The sequence below is a fragment of the Polypterus senegalus genome, chromosome 2, assembly GCF_016835505.1.
Source record: "Polypterus senegalus isolate Bchr_013 chromosome 2, ASM1683550v1, whole genome shotgun sequence".
NCBI classification, from domain to species: Eukaryota; Metazoa; Chordata; class Cladistia; order Polypteriformes; family Polypteridae; genus Polypterus; species Polypterus senegalus.
The window spans coordinates 311,333,795-311,351,009 of NC_053155.1; positions in this window are offsets into that span (position 1 = coordinate 311,333,795).

Here is a 17,215-nt window from a genome sequence, read left to right on the forward strand (position 1 = left end):
TCTGCAACAATTTCAAATTTTTTTTTTGTCTGTCAATATGGGGTGCTGTGTGTACATTAATGAGGGAAAAAATTAATTTCAATGATTTTAGCAAATGGCTGCAATATAACAAAGAGTGAAAAATTGAAGGGGGTCTGAATACTTTCCGTACCCACTGTATACCCTTTAGTCCAGTGTTTCCCAACCTCGGTCCTGGGGTCCCACTGTGCCTGCAGGTTTTTCGTTCCAACCAGATTCCTAATCAGTGACAACACCTGATAGTGCTGATCTCATTTAATTAGCTGGTATTATTTTTCTTTTATTTTACATTCCGAAAAGAACAGCAACATGATTTTTGCATTAAGACATTTAGAAATATTTCTTATTTTGCTATAGATTTAAATGCTTAACTCTTTTTGTTGATTTAATTATATTTTGCCCTTTATCTGTGCAGTTTTCCCTCTTCATTGTATCTTATTAATGACAATTAAAAATGAGCAGAGCAGACACGCTGGCAAGCAACATGGAATAATCAAAGGCTGCAAGTATTTTAGTGTCAGACCCACTAATTAGTAAATAATGGATTAATTAAACAATTAGAACACCTTGAAAAGTAGAATGAAAATCAAGATGAGAAAATATTGTTAAAAAGAAATAAGTACATTATTGCCATTAAAATACATGTTAATATATATACAGTGGAACCTTGTTTTGCGAGTGTTTTGCAAGACAAGCTAAATTTTTTGATAGATTTTAACTTGATAAACGAGCGAGTCTTCAATACAAGTAGTACGTATACGCTATGTCCGCCGAGCGTCATATCACAACTGAGCTGATGGTTCTCTCTCTCTCTCTCTCTCTCTCTCTCTCTCTCTCTCTCTCTTTCTGTCTGCGGGATTGTGGGTAATCAGTAAATAGTCAACATCCGTACGAGCGTATACTGTTTACTATAGCATGGTGACCACGTGTGTGTGTGTGTGTTGTAACGTGTGAGTCCCTGTCCCCAAAACACGAAGCTGAGTCTCAGTACTTTAGCAACACCATCTTTATTCAGCTTGAAACAGGAACAGCACGGTTATTTATTGTAGTGTGATCTGCCGCTGTCCTATACACAGACACCGCAGTCAGGCAGGGTCGTGGCCAAGTTAGTGGCCAAGTAATCCTGTGCCCTGCATTTATAATGTTCCTTGTATCACCCATCAACGGCAGGCGCTTATAGCATGTCCACAGTCTTTTCGGATTCGCTTTTATGGCAAACTGCTACATCGCTGGAAGCCTGCGGTTGCTTCAGGAAAGCTCTTCCATGTGTTGTCCCATTGGGTGGAATCCCAAAAGAGTTTAGAAACCTTAAAGTGCGTAAAGCATTTTTTAATTATGTGTCCAAGTGTAATGCCTCTTCAGGCAAATAGGTTCCTTGTTAAAGTCGCAAAGAAAAAGATTCCAGTGAGCCAACAGACAGCAGGGATTCTGTTAGTTAGAGTGAAAGTCGTCCTACACAATAACCGTCCTCTCTCTCGTCTCCCTCACACCAGCCATGATTCTTAAAGTGCAGGTTAATTTGTTTTATGTATTTTTACTTTATAATTTGTGTTAATCATTTTTATATGAATAGTTTTGGGGTGTGGAATGAATGATCTGAGTTTCCATTATTTCTTATTGGGAGAATTCACTTTGATATACGAGTGCTTTGGATTACAAGCACGTTTCCAGAACGAATTATGCTCACAATCCAAGGTTCAACTGTTTATAATTTGTTTTTTATATATTTTTATATAATATATACTCAGCAAAAACAAGAAACGTCCTCTGACTTTCAACTGTTTTTACTTTCAGTAAACTTAATGTGTAAAAATATTTGTATGAACACTAAAAGAGTGAACACCATAAGACATAAACTAAAAATGTTTCACAATGTGTCCCTGAATGAAGGGAGGCTCAAAATCAAAAGTACCAGTCAGTATGTGGTGTGGCCACCAGCTGCTTGAAGTACTGCAGTGCATCTTCTCCTCGTGGACTGGACCAGATTTGTCAGTTCTTGCTGTGAGATGTTACCCCACTCTTCCACCAAGGCACCTGCAAGTTTCTGGACATTTCTGGGGGGGAATGGCCCTAGCCCTCAATCCAAATCGATCCCGCTCCAGGGTACAGGCCTCGGTGTAACGCTCATTCCTTCGACGATAAACACGAATCCGTCCATCACCCCTGGTGAGACAAAACCGTGACTCATCAGTGAAGAGCACTTTTTGCCACTCCTGTCTGGTCCAGCGAAGGTGGGTTTGTGCCCATAGGCGGCGTTGTTGCTGGTGATGTCTGGTAAGGACCTGCCTTACAACAGGCCTACAAGCCCTCAGTCCAGCCTCTCTCAGCCTATTGCGGACAGTCTGAGCACTGATGGAGGGATTGTGTGTTCCTGGTGTGACTCGGGCAGTTGTTGTGGCCATCCTGTACCTGTCACGCAGGTGTGATATTCGGATGTACCGATCCTGTGCAGGTGTTGTTACACGTGGTCTTCCACTGCGAAGATGATCAGCTGTCCTTCCTGTCTCCCTGTAGCGCTGTCTTAGGCGTCTCACAGTGCGGACATGGCAATTTATTGCCCCGGCCACATCAGCAGTCCTCATGCCTCCCTGCAGCATGCCTAATGCACGTTCACGCAGATGAGCAGGGACCCTGGGCATCTTTCTTTGGGTGTTTTTCACAGTCGGTAGACAAGTCTCTTTAGTGTCCTGCGTTTTTAGAACTGTGACCTTAAATGCCTACTTTCTGTAAGATGTTAAGGTCTTAACGACCATTCCACAGGTGCATGTTAATTAATTGATTATGGTTAATTGAACATGCATGGAAAACATTGTTTAAACCCTTTACAATGAAGATCTGTCAAGTTATTTGGATTTTAAAACATTATTGTTGAAATACACAGTCCTGAAAAGGGACGTTTTTTTTTGCTGAGTTTATATATATATATATATATATATATATATATATATATATATATATATATATATATATATATATATATATATATATATATACATATATACATACATATATATACATATACTAGCAAAATACCAAGGCCATGGAGAAGTAGTATGTTAAAGAAGCAATGAAAAGAAAAGGAAACATTTTGAAAATAACGTAACCTGATTGTCAATGTAATTGTTTTGTCACTGTTGTGAGTGATGAGTGTTGTTGTCATATATATATATATATATATATATATATATATATATACACACACACACACATAAACATATATATATATATACACACACACACACATAAACATATATATATACATATACACACACACACATAAACATATATATATATACATACATACACACACATATATACACACACAGCTATTTCGTATCAGTGCAATACGCTGTTTGTTAAAACGGTTGACTCCCGCTCTTACGTGCAATAACAAATCAAATCATTCAGTTGTCTTTGCTCATATGTCATTTTAGAGCTGGACGCCTGGCATCTTTTTTTGGCCACAGGTTCGTTTCTGTTTGGTGTGAGGTTCTGTGTTGTGGAGATTCTCAGGATGGACTGCAGGTGCTCATCAGTGAGGCGACTCCTGTGTGCTGTTTTGTTAGTCTTTATCACTGAGAAGAGCTTCTCACACAGATATGTGCTACCAAACATGCACAAGGTTCGAGCCGCATGTAGACGGACTTTTTTTGTTCTTCAAAGTCACCAAAGCGCCGTGCAAACTCAGTGCGCAATAACTCTAGCTTCGCTGAAGCGTTGCATTATGGGATCTGTAGTTTATTGTGTTACCAGCGCTTCATATACCCGGCTTTAATAACAATAATACAGTATATAAAATGATCTCGGGCGGATATAATTACGCCGGGCGGATGTGGCCCGCGCCCTTGAGTTTGACACATATGGACTAAATAGAACTTGAAAAGATATATTTTTCAAATGTGATCGCAATTCAGATAGAGTTGACGCAAGACTACAGCCTGCATGCCTCAATGAGTCATCCTCCCCTCGCTCTTACTTTTTTACCGTTCATCTAATGAATACACCGAGTATGGCTTTACCAAAACAATCATTGATGGCGAATAAAGTATCCATTATTCGAGTATGTAGAGCGGGATATATATATATATATATATATATATATATATATATATATATATATATATATATATATATATATATATATATATATATACCGCGTATCGCAGCGCAGAGAAGTAGTGTGTTAAAAATGGTAGAAAAAGAAAAGGGAACATTTTAAAAATAACGTAACATGACTGTCAATATACAGTATTTGTTTTGTGAGTGTTACTGAGTGTTGCTGTCATCAAGGATTTGATTATCATTATTTCTTTCAATCAGGTTCAGATTTGTAGGATGTGTTGTGTTCAAGTTACATTCCGTGTTTGTCAATCGTTGTAAAGATGACAGGTTTCATTCATCGATTCGTTTCTTACTGCATCAATAAACAGCTCGTCTTCTTCTTTATCTGAGACCTGACACACTGCATGCACGGGTTTTATTTTTTTACACTGTCTTCCTTTAGCGGGACATTGACTTTTTCCACCGTGTGCTTTGTTTCCGCAGTAGCTGCATTTATGAATATGCTTATCAGACGCTTCATATTTTTTGCTGCCTTTTCAATTGTGTAATTGGATTTTTGTTCAGCTCTTTGGAACTGTTGCTTTTATCTGTGCACTGCGCCAGTTCACGTGAGCCACTCGGTGTACATGCATCGAAGGTTCCCAGCTGTGCTGGTGCCATCTCGTGCTATGTCCATAGCTTTATTTAATGTTACCTTAGTCCTGGCACTTAAAACTTTCTCTCGCAGTTTCGCCGAGTTTGTGTCAAACACCACCCTGACCATCTCATCTTCCTCTCCATAAGCACAGTCCTTCACCCGTGAATATTTACCCGTGGCAGTTTGCTATTGGATTGCCGCTGATGGACGGCCTTATATGGGCAGGCACTAAATTACAAACGCCAGCGGCAGCCTGTCTATGAACTTAATTTAAAGTGTAGGTTTACATCGTGTTTTGTTTCCGAAGTAGCAGAACTCATGAATATGGTTGTATATGTCACTCGCCGCTTCTTATTGTTTCGCTGCCTTCTCAATTATATAATGCATGTTTTCTTGAACGCTTTTTTGAGGTCTTCCTGGTTTTCTATGTACTGCGTGATTACGTGGGAGGCGTGATGATGTCACACGAAACTCCGCCCCACGGCGTTGAAGCTCATCTCCATTACAGTAAATGGAGAAAACTGCTTCCAGTTATGACCATTACGCGTAGAATTTCGATATAAAACCTGCCCAACTTTTGTAAGGAAGCTGTAAGGAATGAACCTGCCAAATTTCAGCCTTCCACCCACACGGTGGTTGGAGAATTAGTGATGAGTGAGTGAGTGAGTGAGGGCTTTGCCTTTTATTAGTATATATATATATATATATATATATATATATATATATATATATATTTACCAAACTTAGTTTTCTAATTTCTATATTATCCACAACACACAGACCTTGGGAAATAACACATCACTTAATTTGCCCAGAAGCTGGTTGGAACAAAAACCTGCAGCCACAGTGCGCCCCCAGAGCCGAGGTTGGTCTGAGCCTGCGGTTGCCCCGGGAACTGATAAGCAGTTTTCCACAGACACGCCGATCGCGCTTCGGGATGCTCTTTGGCGTGTCTTCCCAAAAGAGTTTACAAACCTCACAACAGGAATTTTTGTGTCTCCAGTACAAAACAAGTTGAGTTTGAAGGTGGACTGGACTCATTATTGTGCCACGGGATCCTGCACAGGATGCAACGCCCCAGTGCTAGATGTTTACCCTCTCCCTGCTATTATAATTTGGTCTTTTTTAATATTTTAAAGCTATTTAATTTTGTGCCTCAGAAAGTCGTGCTTGTTTTCATGCGTTTTATCGAGGAGAGGCTTTGGGAGCGCCTCTCTTTAAAACATACACCCTTTTTCAACTGTAGAAATTTTTCTTTGTTTTTTCGAACTGCTAATATGCATTTTCCAAAATCTTACCATCTGCCTCAAATCTCTTTAAGTGCATTTGCCAAGTCCGTAAAGACTGTTATCACAACATTGTATTACGAGTGCAGAAGAGCCCAAAATACCCAAAACCTTGACAGTACGCACTAAAACACACAAGATAAGATACTGTCGCCACAAAGAAAGCACACTTGACCAGTGCATAGGTAAACTCCAACAAATGCTGTGGACTTAAACCAAAACCGGGCACAGATTTTATTTTGTAAAGTATCCACAGATGTATGTAACACAAATCCAGTAAATATTCAAATGTATCTTCCAACTGATGGCCTGTTACAAAATCTTCAATTCATAAATAACCTTTTGTAAGGTGCAGCGATGTCCTGTATTGTTAATTGTAATTTCAGCATCCAGCATGTCTTCTCTGTGTGGCCACAACACTTCAACATCGCATCTGATGTGTCTTGTCTTTCAAGGCAGAGGAGGAAGAACTTTCTTGAACGCAGCATCCACCCTCGACATTCTTCCACGTTGATACAGCATCTGTTGCCCCCAGTAGAAACATCAGGTCGTGGGGCCGATGGTCACATACATTCCACCTCCGCGCTGAGAAGAATTCCTCAGTTGGGTTGACGAAGGGTGAACAGGGTGGTCAGAACTCCACTGACATGCGTCCATGGACAGTAAACCATTCAGGACTGGTGCAAACTGACATCGTACCAAATATCTACATAGTGTGGCATATCCGGTCTCGGCACCCCCCTGTCATTCTCAGGAAGTGAGAGCTTTGTAAAGCCCTCCTCAGACGTCAAGGAGACGAGCTGTGTTGGAGGGTCCGATGGTGGGAATCTGGGATATTACAGCACACCACGATGATCTGGCATGTCCACTGTGGCTCAATGGCCTATAATGTTTCTGCCATGTCACCCGACTTCAGGTCGAATCCTGCTTCATCCCCCCGTGTCACTCACTTCCAGCTCCATCACTCTCTGTAAAGCAAATCTCAGCATATTGGATTAAATTACAAAAACGCACATCCAATACTGTAACACAGCACTCAAAGAAAAAATGACAAAACTGTATGGTCTCGGATTACATTGACATATTGAAGGGAGCTACACCTGCACGTACCTTTGCTCCTTCACCCAGTCGTTCTTTCTGGAAAGGGGAACCCTGTAGAGCCACGTCATTGTCCCAGCATGCCTCTTCAGCACCCAATCTATGGCAGAGACACTGACGGAGGTGATGCTCTGAAAGGTAGAATGGCGCGCTGGATGTGTCGAAGTCTAATCGGGTTGTTGGCCCTCACCATGTCAACAATTGTTGTCTCAATCCTGAAATGGCACAAACATGAATTCAGCAGTACAAATATCTGGTAGTGTATGCCATCACCAAGTTGGCACAGAAACAGTAAAATATATGCAGTGTGCAGGGTTTTGGCTATACGCCTGTTTTCATCTCTGATTAAAATGGATTTGTGTTATGGATGCCACTGAGGTGCCGCGTAGTTGTGACAGGAGCCTTCGCCCAGCCACAGCCAATCTTATGTGGTCCGTAACGGCGGGCCGGAACTCATTTGATATGTTCAGTCGCCTGCCTCTTCCTCGTCCTCTCTGTGCTCCTCTCACCCCTCCTCTGCCTCTTGCTCTTACATTTGCTGCTTGTGCCACAATGAGGCAGACCTTATAAAGCAGGGGTCCTAGTCCTGGAGGGCCACAGTGGCTGCAGGTTTTTGTTCTAACCTGCTTGCTTAATTAGAAAGCAATTCTTTTCAATAATTTAATTTTATGGCTTGTTAGTGCTTTACCTCTGCCTTGTCCATTTTAGGAGGACCAGGCCCCTCATGGACCCCTTGATCATCAGAGGCGACTGTGCAGAATGTGCAGACCTATAAATACCTGGGAGTGCAGCTGGATGATAAACTGGACTGGACTGCCAACACTGATGCTCTGTACAAGAGAGGACAGAGCCGACTATACTTCATTAGAAGGCTGGCATCCTTCAACATCTGCAATAAGATGCTCTACCAGACGGCTGTGGTGAGCGCCCTCTTCTACGCGGTGGTGTGCTGGGGAGGCAGCATAAAGAAGAGGGACGCCTCACACCTGGACAAACTGGTGAGGAAGGCAGGCTCTATTGTAGGCATGGAGCTGGACAGTTTGAATAAATTTGCAAAAATCTCAAATAAACTTTTTTCATGTTGTCATTATGGGGTGTTGTGTGTAGAATTCTGAGGAAAAAAATGAATTTAATCCATTTTGGAATAAGACTGTAACATAACAAAATGTGGAAAAAGTGATGCGCTGTGAATACTTTCTGGATGCTATCTATCTATCTATCTATCTATCTATCTATCTATTATATAGTGCCGTTTACATCTATCTATCTATCTATCTATCTATCATTATATAGCGCCGTTTACATCTATCTATCTATCTATCTATCATTATATAGTGCCGTTTACATCTATCTATCTATCTATCTATCATATAGTGCCTATTTCTATCTATCTATCTATCTATCTATCTATCTATCTATCTATCTATCTATTATATAGTGTCTTACTCTTCTATCTATCTATCTATCTATCTATATCTGTCTGTCTGTCTGTCTGGTCATTGTCATATCCTAGATTTTCTTCCCCTTTCTAAGGATATCATCCAAATGATTTGAAGGCTAAAATGGAGGAGTAGTTCTCAGTCTTGCACTTTTTTCTCTTCTCTTTTCCTTCCAAGTATTTAATTAAACCCAATAGTGCATCATAAATGCACATCGAGGTGTAAATGGTAACAAGCTAAATGGAGAAATGTTACTTGAGCAATAAGGGCTTCTTATTAAGCAGTTAGGTTGGAGAAAAAACCTGCAGCCACTGCGGCCCTCCAGGACCGTGACTGAGGACCCCCATTATAAAGGCTTGTAATTAGTAATTGGCTACAATTAGCCTTGACTTGCACATGTAGGATGGATCGTTATTGTATATACGCCTTCTAACAGACTGCCAAATGAATGCACTGCTCATTGTATGTCCTATTTAGCGCACAGCGATTTACTGTATACAACGACCCTTTGTGCTCATGGCTTATCAGAGTCGGGTGAGGATGATGTCTGTGCAGGGACGCCTTGCCTTTGGTGATTTGCAAAATGTGCTTTACTATTTACTTGCCGCTTAGTGCATTCACATTAAGAAAAGCTGTGGCTGGGGAGTTTTGAGGCTGTGTTACGGGAGTGAGGTTAGTGCTTTGAGAGCGGCATTTACGCAATTGGGGGGAAAAAAAACGAATATGGAGCTGTAGTATAACGTTTATTTATGCGTCACTCTTTAGTTTGTCTGTTCTCACGATTGCAATGCACCTGCACTCAGGACTAGTCTGCTACCTAACTGTCAGCAGTTCCTTCAGGCATCACCCAGGAGTGACTGTCACTGTAGTCTTCAGCCAGGACTCCGTGTCCTCCATTACTTACTACGCCTGATGGACCAAAGCTGAGAACGGAGGAAGGTCAGCAGGCAGCAGTGAACTGCAGCCTCCTCAGACATTTTTGCAGTAATTTTCATTTAGCAAATTGCACGGCCTGTGAAGCATTCGCGAGAAGCTCCCTTTACTGCCGCTCGTGTAGGCTGACCCTGACCCTGACCCTCGTCGCAACTAAACAAAAATCGGCCCATTTGATTTTATGTCCTGGGGTGGGCTGACAAGCAACGAGTGCAGCTATGCGGAGTAATGAACACAACACAAAGAGAGGAGACACTCGTTTGTCTAACGTCTCACGTTTTACATGCCATGGAAAATAAAAAGAAAAGAGGGCAGAGTTTGAGGGCTGAACTTGGCATACCTGGAAGGAAGGCATTTGTACGGCAGCACGTTATTAGCGGTCAGCATGCAGTCGGCTTGCAATGCTTTGCAAATGTGAAATTCATAATAATAATAATTATATATGTATAAAAAAAATACTTTCTAAAAACTACCCTTCTATTAAGTTAAAAAGTGTACTAAAAAGTAAAAAAAGTCTCTCGTACATCACTGCTAAAATAAAAGGTGGGCGCTTTTGCTAAGATTTGATTGATTGATTTTATGAGTGATGTATGAGAGACTGAAGTTAAAAAGTGTACCAAAACGTCAAAATTAAGTGTGGTTTTTAAATATATATTATTTTCAACTTTTTATTCTTTGATTTTGTTTTCGTATAATTTTATAATCAATATTTTAACACTTTCTTTAATATTTCTATCCGTTACTAGCGCCATCTATTGGTGACTATTCTTCATATGAAAATTTAATTTCTTAATTAACATGAATTAATTGATCAATTTGTGAAACTGATTATTGTTTCATGTATTGTCGTCAGAAGAAAGTAAGTGTGCAGCATTTCAAGTCATTTGGACAGTAGGAAGTGCGTTAAATATCCATTACAAGATTTGTACCAGACTACAAGAAGCGTGAAAATCCTCAGGTCCATTTCACAAACCCAGTGTCACTTTACGTACAGAGTAAAAAAAAAAATAAAAAGGATTTGTTTCAAACCTTTTTTTTTCTCTATTTGTAAAACTTGAGTTATATGTATGGAATGTTATTTGATTTTAATAAATTTGTCCATCCATCCATTTATCCAACCCGCTATATCCTAACTGCAGGGTCAGGGGGGTCTGCTGGAGCCAATCCCAGCCAACACAGGGCGCAAGGCAGGAAACAAACCCTGGGCAGGGCACCAGCCCACTGCAGGGCGCACACACACTGGGTCAACTTAGGATCGCCAATGCACCTCACCTGCGTGTCTTTGGACTGTGCGAGGAAACCCAAGCAGACACGAGGAGAACATGCAAACTCCACTCATGGAGGACCCGGGAAGTGAACCCAGGTCTCTTAACTGCGAGGCAGCAGCACTACCCACTGTGCCACCCTTAATAAATTAATAATTAATAAAATTATAAAAAAAAAATGACACAGAAGACAAAAGTTTGTCGAAGAGGAAAGCTTTCAGTTGAGATTTAAAGGTACAGAAAGAGGAGCAAACACTGAGAGAGACCGAGGGAGAGAGTTCTGAGTTGAGGGGCCACAACACTGAAGGAGCTGCCTGCCCGCCCGCCCGCCTGCCTGGTGCGTGAGGACCTGAGAGAGCGACAAGGAGTGTAAGGAGCTGAGTGAGGTAGAGGGGGGCACTGAAGGTGAGAAGCAGAATCCTGAATTTAATCCTTGATGGGACCGGTAACCAGTGAGGAACTGGGGAGACGTGAGCAGAAGGCTTGGTGTGGCAGTGGAGTTCTGAATGTACTGTAGCCTCTGTGTTGAGGCTGATGAAGAGGAGATTACAGTCATCAATACGAGACATTATGAAACCATGAACCAGAGTCTGAGCATCACTAAAGGATAGAAATAGATGGAGACGATAGAATGAAGTTCTCGAAGGAGACCTGATTTGTAGCTCAAGTGATGAATTAAACAAAACACCAAGGAGGAGGTTTGACATCATTAGAAACAGTGACGATGGCTGCCTTAGACAGATAAGGAGTTTGGGCCTACCAGTAAGTAACACTTCTGTTTTATTGGCATTAAGTTTAAGAGAGTTATTTTGCGTCCATAGCTTAAGATCAGTGAGTGTGCTGGGTGGCGAGTCTGTACTAAGATATAACTGGATATCGTCTGCATAGCGGCCATGTCTGCGAATAATCTGACAGCAAGGAAGGATATAAAGTAGAAAGAGTAAAGGCCCAAGGACTGAACCCTGAGGGACACCTCGTGACACAGGAGAGGTGAAGGATTTCTGTTGGCCGAGAGTGACGGACTGTTGCCTATTAGAGCCTCGGTTCTCAACCTTTTTCGCGATTGTACCTCCAAAGGGTGTGAAAGTATGTCCGCAGGTACCCCTCGCGCATAAGTTCATGCGTAAAAGTACTCATTTTCATAATGGCGTGTGCTTACCTTTCTAATGCGATACTTGGCCTTGTTTTTGTGCCATCAAAGATTTGATGTGAGGATGGGTGCTGGTGACGTCTAGTATAACATCATCTTCAGGCTGGAGCCAGTTTTGCTCTTTAGTTCTTATTGCGGTCAAAGCCGAGAAAGCACTTCCACATAAATATGTCGATGGAAAAACGGCGCATTACTCAAGTCTTCGTATTCTTGACGCACACCGTGCCAGAAATGTCCCACGTTGCTGTCCATTCTTGCTTTCAAAGTTCTGTCTGCCGCAAGTTCAAATCATTTCTCTTTCAAGTCATCAGGAAGTTCTGCTGTCTCAACATTGTTTTCGCAAAAAGGATTCAAAATCCAGTTGTTCTGGGCACCATCCGTTGTGATTTCAGGAAAATATCAGAGAATTTCATTTTCTAGATTATTCAAATGATCGATGATCAACGCTTTGATATTAGAAAAGCTTGAAAGCTCGATGTTTGAGTCTTCACAAAAACATGAAATTGCTGGGAAGATTGCAAGATGTCCAGCAGAAATTCCAATAGATAACTTTTTGATGAAAAGTTCGCTTGTTGTCAATGGAAGAAAACATGTTGCTGTTCTGTCCTTGAAGTTTCAAAGTCAGCTCATTGATTTTTGCAAATATGTCGGCAAGATACGCGACTTTGCATAATTACTGCTTGTCCTCAAAGTGCGTCACAAAAGCAGATTTCTGATCTTTAAGAAAGACGCACATTTCGTGTCGGAGCTCAAATAACCTGTTCAAAGCTTTTCCGCGAGTTATGCAAAAACAAAGTTTCGTGTTCCGAACCCACGTCCTGGCAAACCAGTCGAAAGAGCCGAGAGTTCAGAGCAGGTGACTTGATAAAGGTCACAACTTTGACCACAGCGTTCAGTGTCTCATTGAACTCCACGCTTAAGAGTTTCGAGGCGAGTGATTGTCGATGAATAATGCAGTGATTCCATTGGACTGATGGATTTTTCCCTTTCACCAACGCTTTCAAGCCTCCTCGGTGGCCCGTCATGTTAGCTGCGCCATCTGTGCACACAGAAACACACCACATCCATTCAAGTGCATGAGCGGCAAGACACTCTGAAAGAATTCTGAAAATCTCTTGTGCTCTTGTTTTTAGCTTTGCAAGCTAACACTTCTTCTGAAAGTCCCTTCACCTGATCAACAAACCGAACAAAAATCGTCAACTGAGCTTCGTTCGATACGTCTGTCGACTCATCCAATTGTAATGCAAATTGTTTTCGGAGTTTCATCTGCTCACAGACTTGCTGGATTACATCGTCAGCCATTTCTCGAATTCTCCTTGATAAGGTATCATCCGAATGTGGGATAGTTTTCACCGTATCGACTGCTTTCTTGTCTATCATTTTTTCTGCAATTTTTAGTGCTGCAGGAAGTACCAACTCCTCAACAATTGTATGAGGTTTCCTTGTTTTTGCTACCAAAACACATCCTTCAATATAAAAGCGGTCGGGATTGTCCTTCCGTCCCGTGAGTGCTACGCAGGTGCAGAGTTTCACACACGCCCCGCCCATTTTGCACGATGGGATTTGTAGTTTCGTTTTTCCAGGTAACAGATGATTTTCTACTCCAGACTGTGCGATATCTTCTTCTTCTTTCTTACTATATAAAAGCGGTCGGGATTGTCCTTCCGTCCCGTGAGTGGAAAGCGAAGGTATTCCGCTTATCACAAACTTACTACTTGCAGCTTGCGGTACGAAGCGACGTGATGTGAGCAGAGTTCTGGTGCTCCCATCGTTCCCTTGCTTTTGTGTGCGATGCGCTGGAAAAATAGACAAAATGATGTCTCTGGAAATAATGAATGTTGATGGAGTACAAATGCCTCACCGCGTAGTAAATATCAGGGGGGTTCAAAAGGGCGACCTCAATATAGAAAAAAAGTTTACATTTCATCACAAAAATAACAGAAACTATGAGTATTAAAGTAATAGCGCTCAAATGCAATATAACCAAATTAATGAGTTTGTACAAATACCAAATTGATCTACATATTGAATTGCCTCAAGAAGTCGGTCGCCTTAAAAGGCGGGTCAGCCTAGTACTTCATATGAGGCGCGCAAAGCTTTCTCGGACGTACACAGATATCCGTGAAACATTGCGCTGCCTTTCATCATATTCTCATGTTGCCTTTTAAAATATACCAGCGGTTTATCTTTCAATTCCGCACGTTTGGTTTGCAGGTGTCTCTTCAGAAGCGACGGTTTCATGCTGTGATTGGACAGAGTTTCGTTGCATATGACACAGAGTGGAAGTGGAGGGTCCCCACCATTGCTGACAGAACCGTGGCCTAAATATTCTGCAGAATGTTGTCGTATTTTTCTGCCCGCAGCTGAATCTTCTGGTGGCTTCATATCTTGCTGCTGCCGTGGCCGTTTTTGAGAGATTCCTTGGCCGGTTTGATCAGAGAACGACCCAACACCTTCCGAATCACTCACTTTCGCGAACACATCGGTACCACTTCCCTTCCGTTTCACTAAAAAACGGTCCATTTAACAATGCGAGCACAAGCGTTATAACCACCTTCAACTCCTTTCTTGCACTGAAGAGGTTGTCCTCTCTTAAAAGCTACCACCCCACTGGGGACGCGACTCACGTGTTGCCCCCAACCTATTGCTTGTAGGCCTAGCAACAGCAGAAACTTTCTATTTTTGGAACTTTAATCCCTTGACACGCCTCACCACTTTCCGAAGCAAATCTGCTCCATGCTATAGTACAGCTGCACTGTCGCACGGGTTGTGTTGATGAGTCATGCAGCGAACTGGCGACCTTCTTCAAACTCTTTGGTTGTTTTAAGTTTAAAAATTCAAACTAAAGCATTGAAACCGATTGAAACAACCATTACATTTTCTTCGTTTTTTCCAACTTTTGAGTGTGAAATCAAAACAGAAGGAAAATTTGAAAAAAAAATGCAAAATTATACGTCGCTGCGTACCCCTGCATAACCCTTCCTGTACCCCTAGGGGTACGCGTACCGCCAGTTGAGAACCGTTATAGTAGAGAGATACAGTGGGATGCAAAAGTTTGGGCAACCTTGCTAATAGTCATTATTTTCCTGTATAAATCGTTGGTTGTTACGATAAAAAATGTCAGTTAAATCTATACTAATAAAAGGCAAAGCCCTCACTCACTCACTCACTCACTCACTCACTGACTCATCACTAATTCTCCAACTTCCCGTGTGGGTGGAAGGCTGAAATTTGGCAGGTTCATTCCTTACAGCTTCCTTACAAAAGTTGGGCAGGTTTTATATCGAAATTCTACGCGTAATGGTCATAACTGGAAGCAGTTTTTCTCCATTTACTGTAATGGAGATGAGCTTCAACGCCGTGGGGGAGTTTCGTGTGACATCATCACGCCTCCCACGTAATCACGCAGTACATAGAAAACCAGGAAGACCTCAAAAAAGCGCTGAAGAAAACATGCATTATATAATTGAGAAGGCAGCGAAACAATAAGAAGCGAGTTCTGCTACTTCGGAAACAAAGCACGATGTAAACCTACACTTTAAATTAAGTTCATATACAGGCTGCCGCTGGTGTTTGTAATTTAGTGCCTGCCCATATAAGGCCGTCCGTCAGCGGCAATCCAATAGCAAACTGCCACTAAATATTCACGGGTGAAGGACTGTGCTTATGGAGAGGAAGATGAGATGGTCAGGGTGGTGTTTGACACAAACTCAGCGAAACTGCGAGAGAAAGTTTTAAGTGCCAGGACTAAGGTAACATTAAATAAAGCTATGGACATAGCACGAGATGGCACCAGCACAGCTGGGAACCTTCGATGCATGTACACCGAGTGGCTCACGTGAACTGGCGAGTGCACAGATAAAAGCAACAGTTCCAAAGAGCTGAACAAAACCGAATTACACAATTGAAAAGGCAGCAAAAATATGAAGCGCCTGATAAGCATATTCATAAATGCAGCTACTGCGGAAACAAAGCACACGGTGGAAAAAGTCAATGTCCCGCTAAAGGAAGACAGTGTAAAAAACAAAAACCGTGCATGCAGTGTGTCAGGTCTCAGATAAAGAAGAAGACGAGCTGTTTATTGATGCAGTAAGAAACGAATCGATGAATGAAACCTGTCATCTTTACAACGATTGACAAACACGGAATGTAACTTGAACACATCCTACAAATACGAGCCTGATTGAAAGAAATAATGATAATCAAATCCTTGATGACAGCAACACTCAGTAACACTCACAAAACAAATACTGTATATTGACAGTCATGTTACGTTATTTTTAAAATGTTCCCTTTTCTTTTCTACCTTTTTAACACACTACTTCTCGCTGCGATACGCTGGTATATATATATATATGTATATATATATCCCGATCTACATACTCGAATAATGGATACTTTATTCGCCATCAATGATTGTTTTGGTAAAGCCATACTCAGTGTATTCATTAGATGAACGGTAAAAAAGTAAGAGCGAGGGAGGATGACTCATTGAGGCATGCAGGCTGTAGTGCGTCAACTCTATCTGAATTGCGATCACATTTGAAAAATATATCTTTTCAAGTTCTATTTAGTCCATATGTGTCAAACTCAAGGGCGCGGGCCACATCCGCCCGGCGTAATTATATCCGCCCCGAGATCATTTTATATACTGTATTATTGTTATTAAAGCCGGGTATATGAAGCGCTGGTAACACAATAAACTACAGATCCCATAATGCAGCGCTTCAGCTGCCTTGCCAACACTTACGCGTTAATCAAGTCTACCTTATGATGCTGCTTACTAGAGTTATTGCGCACTGAGTTTGCACGGCGCTTTGGTGACTTTGAAGAACAAAAAAAGTCCGTCTACATGCAGCTCGAACCTTGTGCATGTTTGGTAGCACATATCTGTGTGAGAAGCTCTTCTCAGTGATAAAGACTAACAAAACAGCACACAGGAGTCGCCTCACTGATGAGCACCTGCAATCCATCCTGAGAATCTCCACAACACAGAACCTCACACCAAACAGAAACGAACCTGTGGCCAAAAAAAGATGCCAGGCGTCCAGCTCTAAAATGACACATGAGCAAAGACAACTGAATGATTTGATTTGTTATTGCTGAAAAGAACACATTTCATTTATATTTCTAGGTTTTGTTATGCAGCATGTTCATATTTGAATTTGTATCATTTTGACAGGATATATTTTTATGGAGAGCAAAATCTTTTGGGATATTTAAAATCTAAGTTTATTTTTTATATAAAATTACATAAGAGTAAAGAAATTTGAATGTTTGTTCTTTTAACGTTTACTTTATTTCTAACTTGTATAATTTAGGCAGGA